Source organism: Tupaia chinensis, unplaced genomic scaffold, assembly GCF_000334495.1.
Source record: "Tupaia chinensis unplaced genomic scaffold, TupChi_1.0 Scaffold000458_2, whole genome shotgun sequence".
NCBI classification, from domain to species: Eukaryota; Metazoa; Chordata; class Mammalia; order Scandentia; family Tupaiidae; genus Tupaia; species Tupaia belangeri.
The window spans coordinates 1,047,640-1,059,481 of NW_006159967.1; the positions used below are offsets into that span (position 1 = coordinate 1,047,640).

At 38.1% G+C, this 11,842-nt stretch overlaps 1 protein-coding gene across 2 annotated transcripts in view; it reads left to right on the plus strand.

The window, feature by feature from the left end:
• The window catches only part of ELF1 (E74 like ETS transcription factor 1), a 96,450-nt gene that overhangs the window by 25,327 nt on the left and 59,281 nt on the right, over window positions 1-11,842 (plus strand). The window contains exon 1 of one of the 2 annotated variants that reach the window (XM_027774585.1): window positions 11,280-11,315. The exons of the other annotated variant lie outside the window; for it this stretch is intronic. The gene's annotated coding sequence lies outside the window, so the exon portion shown is untranslated. Of the gene's footprint in view, window positions 1-11,279; window positions 11,316-11,842 lie in introns of those variants that run through there. 2 annotated transcript variants of the gene reach the window in all.

Consider the following 11,842-nt stretch of genomic DNA (forward strand, 5'->3'; position numbering starts at 1 on the left):
TATATTTATTTATTTAATTCCATTTGTTGTTTTTTAATTTGACCAGAGAGAGACAGAAAGAAAGAGAAAGGGAAAGCAAGAAAACAAGCCAGCAGGTCCAGGACTCAAACGATGGTCGGCTATGAGGGAATCTAGCACCTTTAACCACCATGCCACCTGCGGCCCCCTACAGAATACAGTTACACTAGAAGTGTTGTGCAATGTGGAAATTGGAGGTGTGTCATGCAGCAAAGTTTCTTGGGGACTTTTAAACAACATAACATTCCTGGCTTTCCCTGTCAGTAAGAGCCAGAGTAACACACTGTTTACTAATGGGAATCTGCTATATTCTCAGTTGGGGAAACTATTGCACTAGAGCTTATCGTTTCTAATAAGATGAAAATATTAACCAGGTGGATAACAGTCACAGAAGTGAAACAATTTCCTTACAAGTTATTTCTTGTTTGTTGTAGAGATAAATTTTTTAACTACCCAAACAGGCTTTGCTGATAAGAACATTATAGTGTTTGTGTTCCCTGGCTAGGTTTTTTTTTTTTTTTTTTTTGTCGAAGTTCAAATTTGGGATTGCTGAAGGAGGGAGAGTTCTGTCAGTCAATTTGGATAATAGGAAGCACCAGTGAATGGCATTTTGATCATTTTAACTTTTTTGAGAAAGGAAAGCGAGTTAATTTTTTTCATGACCAAAGTTAAAACGCTATATGATTACTGGTTGGATATTTCTTTTTTAGTTTTAAATTCTCATGTTTTCAGAACACCCTTAGAAAAAAAAGGTTAGTGTAGAGACCGCAGGTATGGGCAGGTCTAGGAATGCGATCTGTTTGGCTGTTTTGCAAGGTGCTATAAATGCTGCCTGAATGTAATGTGACACCAAGTAGATCTGTGTGGCCAATGATGGAGAATGGAGAACTATGTGGAAGAACTGGAATTTCAGGTCTGGGTAGTGAGTAATTGTGTCCTACCCTCTGAGTCCTGGAACTGTTCATCTTGGTGTCAGCAAAAAGGCAAAAGCATAGAAAAGTCAACCTATTTGGTTTGATCATACTATTTTTGTTTGTTTGTTTGTTTTAAATAAACATGACTGATGCAAAGATGAGCTTTAACAGGTTGCTAGGACCTACTTCAACTTTGTACAGGTCACCGAAAGCCTCATGAGACTTTCTATGCCTCTCTCCCAATCAATTTGTGTTTCATTTGCATGAAAATAAAATTAAGCTTTCTTTTTTGGGGGAGGGGGGGTTTGCTATAGGGCGCATGCCAGAAAGACAGAGGGAGAAAGAGAGATAGAAAGTGAGAAATCACCCCCCTAGGGGGGATGGCCACACTGCAATCCCTTCAGCAATCCCTTCTCCTCCATTCTCCTCTCAGGATCCTGGGCACGCATGCACACATGCCCGGCGTGAATTTAAGCCACTGGGTCCGGGACTCAAACCGTGGTCAGCTATGTGGGAGTTGAGCGACATAACCATTATGCTAACCGCTGGTCCTAAAATTATACTTTTGATAAAGATCTAAATGCTTTACTCTCCTCTGCCCCCTTCTCAACCATAAAAAAAAGCCTAACCCCTCTATCCTTAAAGAATTATTAACTTTTTAAAATAATTATTTATTCAATTTAATTCATTAATTCATTTATTTTAGTTTGACCAGAGAGAGACATACAGAGAGAGAGAGGGAAAGTGAGAAAGCAAGCTACCAGGCCTGTGGTTGGCCATGTGGGAGTGTCCAGCACATTAGCCATCATGCCACCTGTTGGCCTCAAGAATGTCTAATTTTAAGTAGTTGTGGAGGATAACTACTTAAAAGATATTGGTGGGACTATATATGCTACCTATATATGGATTCCAATAACTTTTTCAGATATTTGAAAAGCATGCCAGTCAGAAGTCAGTCAGAATTAATCTCTGTTAAATACAAAATTAAGATCCCTTCAAAAGGGGTTTTATTTATTTATTTATTTTTGGAGAGGTTTTCTCTACAGGGCACATGTGCTTGCCAGAAAGACAGAGACAGACAGAGAGACAGAAAGTGAGAAATCACGCCCCCCCAGGGAAGATGGCCACGCCGCAATCCCTTCTCCATTCTCCTCTCGGGATCTTGGGCATGCACGCACACGTGCCCAGCGTGAGTTTTAAGCCACCGGTGCCGGGACTCAAACCCCGGTCAATTACATGGGAGTCCAGCCACATAGCCATTACACTAACTGCTGGTCCCCAAAAGGGGTTTTAGATACAAGGGTATAAAAAAAACCATTAATTCATAAAGTTTTTTTTTTTTTTTTTTTTTTGGAGAGGATTTTGCTATAGGGTACGTGCACTTGCCAGAGAGACAGAGACAGAAACGGTGAAATCACTCCCCAGGGTGGATAGCCACACTGCAATCCATTCTCCTCCATTCTCCTCTTGGGATCTTGGGCACACATGCACATGAGTCATACGTGAGTTTAAGCCACCGGATCCGGGACTCAAACCACAGTCTACTACACGGAAGTCCAGTGACATAGCCGTTATGCCAATTGCTGGTCCCTGCATAAAGATTTTTTAAAAAGTCACTGCTGTCCTTTGCAAATTACTGTGGTACCAGTTTGGTATAGTAAATGTTTTTGAATGGAGCCAAGCAAATAAGCCAAAAGGTTTCATGTTAGACATATGTGGTTCAAAGAAGGTAAATACACCAGCTTAGCACAATATTGGATCATTGGAAAACTCATGACACATTTTTGCATAGAAAAACAGGAAAATCCATTATGAATTTTCAGATGACCCAACCTATATGTTTCTGGGGTGGCATGACCTGAACAACTCTTAACTCCAGATGCCAAGTACATAAAGTGTTTTTACGATGAAGTAGTAACTTAATGAGGGGCCTTTAAAAAAATTTATTTATTTATTTGTATTGAGAGGATTTTTTTGCTACAGGGCCTGGGGAGTCAGAGAGAGACAGACAGAAAGCTAGAAATCACCCCTCCTCCTGGGCGGGGGGTGGCCATGCCACAACCCCTTTTCCATTCTCTCTACCATTCTAACCACTATGCAACCTGCTGACCCAGTAAGGAACCTGAGAGAAAGAGAGAGAGAGATTTTTTTTTGCTTTATTTTTATGGTGCGTGTGCTCACCAGAGAGACAGAAAGTGAGAGGTCATCCCCCTAGAGGTGATGGCCAGCCACTCAGCAATCTCTTCTTATTCTCCTCTCAGGATTTTGGGCCGGCATGCACACGCGCTTAGCATGAGGTGAGTCTCAAGCTGCTGGTCCAGGACTTATGTGGGAGTCTAGCGATGTAACTGTTACACCATCTGTTGGTCCGAAGGGACCCTTCATTTTTTTTTTTTAATTATTTTTTATATTACATTTAAGCACATATCTCTTTACACTGTATAACATTTCTTTTTCCAGTGTGATTACCATGCATATTAGTCAAGACAAAGACATTTCTATCCACATCAGCAGCAGCAAATAACTTCTCATTTTTTGCAGATTATTTTTTATTCTTATTTTTTTAAAACATTCACTCGGTATACATCATTTGACTTGTAAAGAGAATTTACCTAACATGAAATACTTCTCAGACCAGTCCAGTTGAGAATACAATGCATATTATTATCAACAGGTAATAAACCATTTCTGTGTCCCACAAATGTCATGCCTATTTTTCTCCTGCTTTCCTTCTCTATACTCTTCCCCCTGCCACCCCTGTTCCCACTGTCTTCAGCGTCCAGGGGGCCCTTTCTAACATATAGACCTAATTATTATATGAAGAGTGGAAAAAAAAAAACATGAAGAGAAATGGAATAAAAAATAAAGTGAGAAAAAAGCTATATCAATGAAATGTAAGTGATAAATCCATAAATTGTAATGACTAGGATTCTTGTGTGAGGAATCATATTTAGACCTTTATATCTGTTTTCTATTATGTAGAATGTTCTATATTAACTCCCTGGAGAAATGAAAATAATTCAGTGGTATCAAGATAAATTCTTTTTTTTTCTTTTTTAAAGAATTATTTTGTTTTAACTTTATTTATTATTATTATCATTATTATTTTCCAGTTTGATCAGAGAGAGAGAGAGAGGAAGTGAGAAAGCAAGCCACCAGGTCCAAGACTTGAACCGTGGTTGGCCATGTGGGAGTCCAGCGCTTTTAACCACCGTGCCACTTGCCGGCCCCTCAAGATAAATTCTGCACAATCTTCTAAGAGACTGTCTATTCGCCATCAAAAAATTGTGGAATCACAGGATTTTAGAGCTGAAAAGATCAGAGGATTACCTAGGACAGTACATTCATTCAAAGAATTTGGGCCATGAGTAGATTCTGTGGCCTGGTGGTTAAGGCAGCTAGATCCCACATGGTCACATGGCCGAATCTTGAGTCAGGCGGCCTGAGAAAGATGCCAAGCACTTGTGTGTGCATGCACAAAATCTCCAAAGGAGGGAGAGACACAGGAGAAGGGATTGTAGAATGACTATTTCACTTAAGAGGTGCTTTTTACCTTTTCCTTTTTCTTCCTTCTGCTGAGTGTGCTTGCTTTCTAGCAAAAAAAACAAAAAAACAAAAAAAACAAAACCCCCCAAAAAATCCAAACAAACAAAAAAAAGAATTTGGGCCCTGGAGCCATCTGATTTGTCTAAGGACACACAACCAATTAGTGACAAGAGGCTCAGAATCTGTATTTGTGCCCCACTATCTAGATTAATAGAACTTCGCTAATACTTTTCTTTAGTAGAATATCTGGAAAATTAAGAATTGTCTTGCCCAGTATCTATGGCAAAAAGTACCTTACTACACTCTTATCACAGCTGTTTCTTGAAAGGCTTTTATTTACTATTCCATGCAAACTCTTGATATTTAGGGCTTTTTTTTACCTGAAACAACAGAAGTGGAGGGAATTGTAGATTTCTCTATTCTTGCTTTGAATCTTAAGGTTTTATATATCATGCTTTACACCTTCACTTGGCATAAAAAAGTATAAAGGAAATACCTTTCAGCTTAAAATAGATTTTCACAAGGACCAGCAGATAGCGTGGTAGTTGGGGCACTGGACACTCCCACATGGCCAACCACAGTTCGAGTTCCAGACCTGGCAGCTTGCTTTCTCACTTTCCTTCTCTTTCTCTCTCTGCCTCTCTCTCTCTCTCTGATCAAATTAAAATAAATGAATAAATAAGTAATTATTAAAAAAAAGTATTAAAAAAAAGAAAACCCCTGTTTTCATTATAAATTACTTGGGGCAGAGGTGCCAACTTACTTTATTTAAAAAAAAAAGATTTTTTCAGACATTTTTCTTTTTAATATTTACATTAAAAATTGAAAAAACATTAAAGAAACATACCAAAATTTAGTTACAGTTAAGTAACCAGAAGTATACTTGCCAAAATAAGGGTAGTAATAGTCTCAGTTCTTGCTGGATGCAGGAAAACCAAAGGACACTAATTCTGTAATAAGTATTGCTACATATGTCCCTTTAAATGTATTCTGTAAGCAAAATAGAAGGAAAAAAACACAGGTAACACAGGTTAATGACACAAAGTGAACAAATCATCCCTCGTAGCATTTAGTGTTGTTTGTGTATGTGTTTTGTGTATGTGTATGTGTTTTTAAAAGTTTACTTACTTCCTTTATATGACAGAGATGGGAGGAGAGAGACAGGTACCCTCAACAGGCTTTTCACACAGCAGTCCTGTCCCCAGGTGTGCCTGCGTGTTCAGATAAACCAGGGAAATAAACCAAGAGCATTCCTTTATAGTTTCCAGTAGCACGTTGTAGCCCTCCTACTGCCTGCAGCACTGCAGCTGAGGCATGTAGTATTACTTTAGAGTGGGTCTTGCAGTTTTGTCATCTTCCTGCCTTAGCCTCCTGAGTTAACTGGTAGTATAGGCACATACCACCGTATGCAGCTTTTTAGCCTGGGCTGGGAGTTGAAGGGCCTCCCATGGGGCCTCAGCCTGCTAAACAGCAATGTTCAGTGCATACTATTACAGCTGAGCCTTGTAATCTTATAATTTATAAGAATTCAAAAAGAAAGAAAATGTTTCAGGCCAGTAGATGGTGTGGAGATTAAGGTGGCTGGATCTCACATAGTCGACAGCTTAGTTCAAGTCCTGGACCCAGTAACTGGAAAAACATCGTCATGTGTGTGCGCATGTGCCCAGAATCCTTAGAGGAGAATGGAAAAGGGATTGCAGTGTGGCCATTTCAGAATGAGAAAATGGCTTTCTCTCTTTGCTTCTGTCTCACTGTCTGTTGAGTGTATGCACTCTATAGCAAAAATAAATAAATCAATAAATCAATCAATAAATAAATTTTTAAAAATGAAGAAAGAAAATGATTCTATGTCCTTACCTTTTAATTTTAATTTAATTTCAAATAGTCGTGGTATGTAAGAATGTTTAGAAAAAGCTTGAAAGTACGATTTTTGGGGCCAGTCTCATAGTGTAGCAGTTTCGTGCCACATAGAGGGAGCTAAGTCCACGTGGCCATCTGTGGTTTGAATCCTGGCCTTGGTGGCTTGAAAAACACGCAAGGCAAATGCTTGCATGGTCAGGATCCTGATAGGATGGAGACATGAGTGAAAAAGGATGGGTCATGACTAGATCTCATTGGGAGGGATCTGTCTCCCTTTCTCTTCTCATGCACGTTTACCCTCTGGCAAATTTCTATAGTACTTTGATAAAACATTAACTGTTTGAATTGGTTGTAATAGCCAGAAACGGGGCTTAGGGTTTAAGTTTATAGTTGGTAAATCATTTTGTTTGGAACAAGAGCCAAGTCCTAGCCTGAAGTATCTTAATTTCTCAAAAAGGTATCACCTTTTTAGGCACTGGAATAGAATTAGACTTTTGTTGATAAAGGCCTATGGTGTTCTTAGTTGGAGTATAGTAAATAGCCTGATAGAGGAGACTCCCAGGGAGTAGAGAAATGAAACTTCGGTGATAATTAGTTACCTGGCATGCACCTGTTACATCTCATGCACTGTATTTATAGATATAATGAAGCTAATGTTTACCGAGCACAGTTTATGTGCCTGGCATTCTGTACATGCTCTTTAACGTCTAGTCTTCACAACAGCTGTCGACTATGGTACTACTTATTACACTTACTGGGCTGTCGAAAAAGTCATAACACATTTTTTGCATGGAAAAACAGAAATATGTCATGACTTTTAATAAATATCATGACTTTTCTGACAGCCCAGTATTTTACAGAATGAGGAAGCTTGAGGCTTTTATCTACTTTGTGGAAAGAAGAGACTGAGACACCAAGTCAGTAAGTTGTCAAAGCCTGTGCTCTTAATTGTTTTGTTCCATTATTTTATCTTAAAACTTAAGCTTAATTTGGTGGCAAGAGGTTAGGAACCTATTGCCAATTATTCTAGCGGCATGTCTCCTTGAAGAATATGACTATAGGGCCAGCTGGTGGCGTGCTGGTTAAGGTAGCTGTATCCCACATGGCTGACTGCCTGGTTTGAGTCCTGGACTTGGTGTCTTGGGAAACATGCTAGATACATGTGCATGCATGCCCCAAATCCTAAGAGGAGAATGAAGAAGGGTTTGTAGTTTGACCATCTTCCCTGGGGTGTGCTTTTTCACTTTTCCTATACTGCTCTTCCAATTATATGTGCCCTCTAGCAAATTCTTAAAAATAGCAAAATGACCTAAAAAGTAAGAACAAGGTCCTGAACCAGTTGGTGGTGTGGTGGTCAGGGCTGCTGGCCCACATAGCTAACTGCACAGTTGGATCCAGACCAAAGGCTTAAACACACACCAGGTACCTGTGCATGAGGAGCCAAAATCCTGAAAGCCATGCTCCCTAAAGGGTGCTTCCTCACTTTCTCTCTCTCTCTCTCTGTCTCTCTCTCTCTCTCGCTGGTGAGTACGTGAGCCCTATAGCAAAATTTTAAAAATAAAAATAAAAATATGGTCCTGATCTACTTAAAAGACATCAGAGCCCTCCTGGGAATTTTGTTATTTGGTAGATGACCAATTGGATGACTTCTCAAAATTGTGCAAATAATGTGGCCAGTAGATGGCACAGAGGTTACGTCGCTAGACCCCTGCATGACTGACTCTGGTTCGAGTTCCAAACCCAGTGCCTTCATACTCACACAGATCCAAACTCAGTGACTTCATACTCTTTACAGGGTGCATGTGTATGGGTACCCAAGATCCCAGGAGGAGAATGGAATAGAAGGGATTGCAGTGTAGCCATCCCTTCTGAGGGGGTGATTTCTCACTTTCCTCTCACTGTCTCTGTCTCTCTCTGGGAGCGCTCTGGGGAGTACATGTGCCCTAAAGCAAAAACCTCTTTAAAAAAAAAAAAAACAAACTACAAATAAGTTGACTGCTTAAGTCTGTGATGAGTGAACAGTTTTTAGTTATCTTTTCCCTTGTTATTTTATAAAGACTAAGTGACACTTTGAAAACAGCATACGCCCGGGAACTAGTAATAATACAGCAGAGTATTCCTGAATATTTTATATGTGTGTACACGTGTGTAATCATAGGTAATTTAAAATTATTTAAATTTATCATTATTATTTTTAAAGCCTTTAAAAAAAAAGAATGATTTTGTTGAACTTTATTCTGTTAATTTATTTTTTAAGATTTAACCAGAGAGGGACAGAGTTGGTACGGGGGAGTGAGAAAGCAAGCTGTCAGGTCCAGGACTTGAACCACAGTTGGCTATGCAGGAGTCCAGAGCCCTTAACCACCATGCCACCTGTCTGCCTTCATTATTACTTTTAAATTTGTTACAGGGCATGTGTGCTTATCAGAGTGAGACAGAAAGAAAGAGAGAGAGAAAGTGAGAAAGCAAGCCGCCAGGTCCACAATGCACACTGTGATTGGCCTCATGTGAGTCTAGTGCCTTAACCTCCACACCAACTGCTGGCCCCCATGATAAGATGTTATGTTTAGTTTTGGACATGTGTTAGCCTCATTGACTTCAAGAGGCACTGATGTAGACTTGTCTGTTAGTTTAGTAACTGAATTTGGATATTAGAAGCTAACTAGAGATTGAGTTTTTGATTTTAATTTGTTATACAAATTTACTTAATTCTGTGCTCTGAATTTTGTGACAAAATGGACTTGGAGATCCTTTTAGAGACAAAACTATATATTATACTCACGGAGAGAGCGCTGGTTTAGGAAACAAGAATTCTATTTTTAGTAATGTTTGCGGATTATGAGTCTTGGGCCTCTTAAATTACTCATGAAAAATTGAATCATTGATCTATTAGGTTGTCGGGAAAGTACTGATGTATTTTTCTGTGCAAAAATGCGTCATTACTTTCCCTATAACCCAATAGATTTTTAGCTTTGTCTTTTAGCTGAAAAATATTGTAATATACCTGGGCTTCTTTAAATAGGTGAACCAAAGCTATGTGCCTGAGTGAAGGGGTCTTTTTCCTACAGTGAAGATGGCTTACTGATTGTGGGGACCATTTCAGTCTGATTTGTTTCCATTGGTTGTTAGTTTATGCTGTAAGATTTTCTTGGGGGGGGTATGTTGGATATGTTGATTGGTTGTCCTTATTTATGAAAGACAGTAGTTAAAGTACAATAGCAGGATGGAAGTACAAATATAAAAGGTATATGACTGCAATGGAAATGAAAGTGAAACTTAACAGTGTAGTGTCACTTTGTATTGCAAACAAATAGGTTTTAGAATATCCTTTTAGAACCTAACTATACAGAGAAACTTCTGCATCAGAAGCATCCCTTGATTCTGATGATATTTTCTTATTGTTTTTTTAAAAATTATAAGAATAGTTAATCGTTATCAGAAGTATTTCAGTCTTTTTTCATATAAAAATATAGAAATAGCTTAAATATCTAATGATAGATATTTGAAACAATATGCCATGAATATCTTTTTCATTACTATGGGCACACAGGTTTGGTGGGTACACAAGAAATTTTAGACAATGTTTGCTTTCCCTGTAGAGGTTTTGCTCTAATTATCTTGGTGCCCAGTATATTGCTTTGGAAATAATAGCTACTCAAGCATTCAGCTGAAAATGGGGAACAAAATTTTTAAATGTAAGATGGTGTACAGTTACTGCCACACTGGTGCTATGGACAGTAAGTGTCTTTTTCCTACAGGGAACTATCTTCATGGGTTGAGACATATAGGTTGGGGGGCTCTGTGAAAGAAATGAGATTTGACTTGAATGTTGACGAATAAGATGGGATTGGGTGCTGAGGAGTGGGAGGGGTGTTCCAGGCATGGGAGATAATAGAAACTGTGAAGGGAAGCAAGAATGAATGTACTTTGTGTGGGAGAGAACATAAGAAGGTAGGCCTACTATAGAATAAGGGGATTGGTTAATAATAATACAGTAACATTTGCTCAAGGCCGAAAGTATGTGCTTCTTATGTTTATATATGTATGTCTGTGATAGAGATCACTTTTTTGTATTTGTTAATGCTGTTGATGTGGTACATTGCTCAAAAACTACCTGCATGTTGGAATTGTATTTACTATTAAAAGGAATGAGATGAGGTTAGGTGCAGTAGGTAGGATTGGGAAACTTCTGGATTGCAATTAAGGGAGTGGAAATACCATCTAATTGAATTCATAACTCTTATATTATTTTGCTCTTTAGTTTAGTCACCCACGCTGACCTGACCCTTGGATCCCAGAATATATGGGGAATTGGTTATACTGAAATTGGGAAATCAGGGATTTGGCCTACCACATACTAGAGAGATTAAAGTTTCAGTGAAACCCATTCACTATGTCAGCTTCATCTCTGGTCTTGTTTTCTTAAAATGATCAGGAATTTAGAGGTTGTCTTTTCCTTGGAATCAACTTCTTTTTGAAAGTATTTGTATTAAAATTTAAGTGCCATTTTCAAAGAACTAGATGTTAACATGATTATTTTTATATTTTTGAGTTTTTTTGTGCCACATGTATGGCCATAATCATTTGATGTTTTTATTTTTATAGTTTTTGTTTTCTCATGCCTCATCTCTGACCATAATCATTTGGTGCAATATTTAACAAAATTGTGATAAACCCCTAATGTTTTTTTCTTTTCCTTTTGTTATTAGTGGTAACTTTTATTCTTTTTTTAATTAGGGAAAATTCTTTAGCAGGCATTTTTAAAGTATTTCTCTCTGCACTGTGAAATTGTTTTCACTCTTAAGTTGCATTTCTGTTTTTCTACCATTACAAAGTGCAGTTCTTTGCATGTTCTAATTTGCCATGACGTGGTCAAGTGCTGTTTCCTTCCTGTTACTTACAAGCCTGTGTTAGAGATAAGGATACACATTTCAGTGCATTAAAAAAGAAGCCACCGAAGACAGCCTTTTCAGCATGGTAATTCTTAAAAGCATTGTATTTCCCAGAAGTCTTTTTAAAGAACAGAAAGAGTGGGCTTTAATTTCTGCTTATTTAAAACCCTTAAAATATCAATATTAATGTTTACTCAACTTTAAATATATTTTATTTTAAATCCTTTTGTATACTAGGCCAAAAGGGATGCTGTCTGAATGTCTATTAAAGGTGAAAATACTTATCATTAAATTATTCATAGAGCAACAATTCTTGTGTATATGGTTAGTGGTAGAAAGGGAATTGTTTATATATCTTTTATTGTAGTTACAAACTTCATTATTATTATTGCTGGCTTTTAAAAAATATTTAGTCAAGTAACTAGTTTAATTGGGGGAAGGGAGAGAAAGTCTTTGTTTTTAGTAATAAGAGGTGATCTTGCCGGATACAGTATTCTTGGTTGAAATTGCTTTTCTCTTAATACTTTGAATACATTTCCCCATTCTTCCCTTGCTCACATTGTTTCCGATGAGAGGTCCGCTGTTAACCTGATGGGATATCCTTTGTAAGTC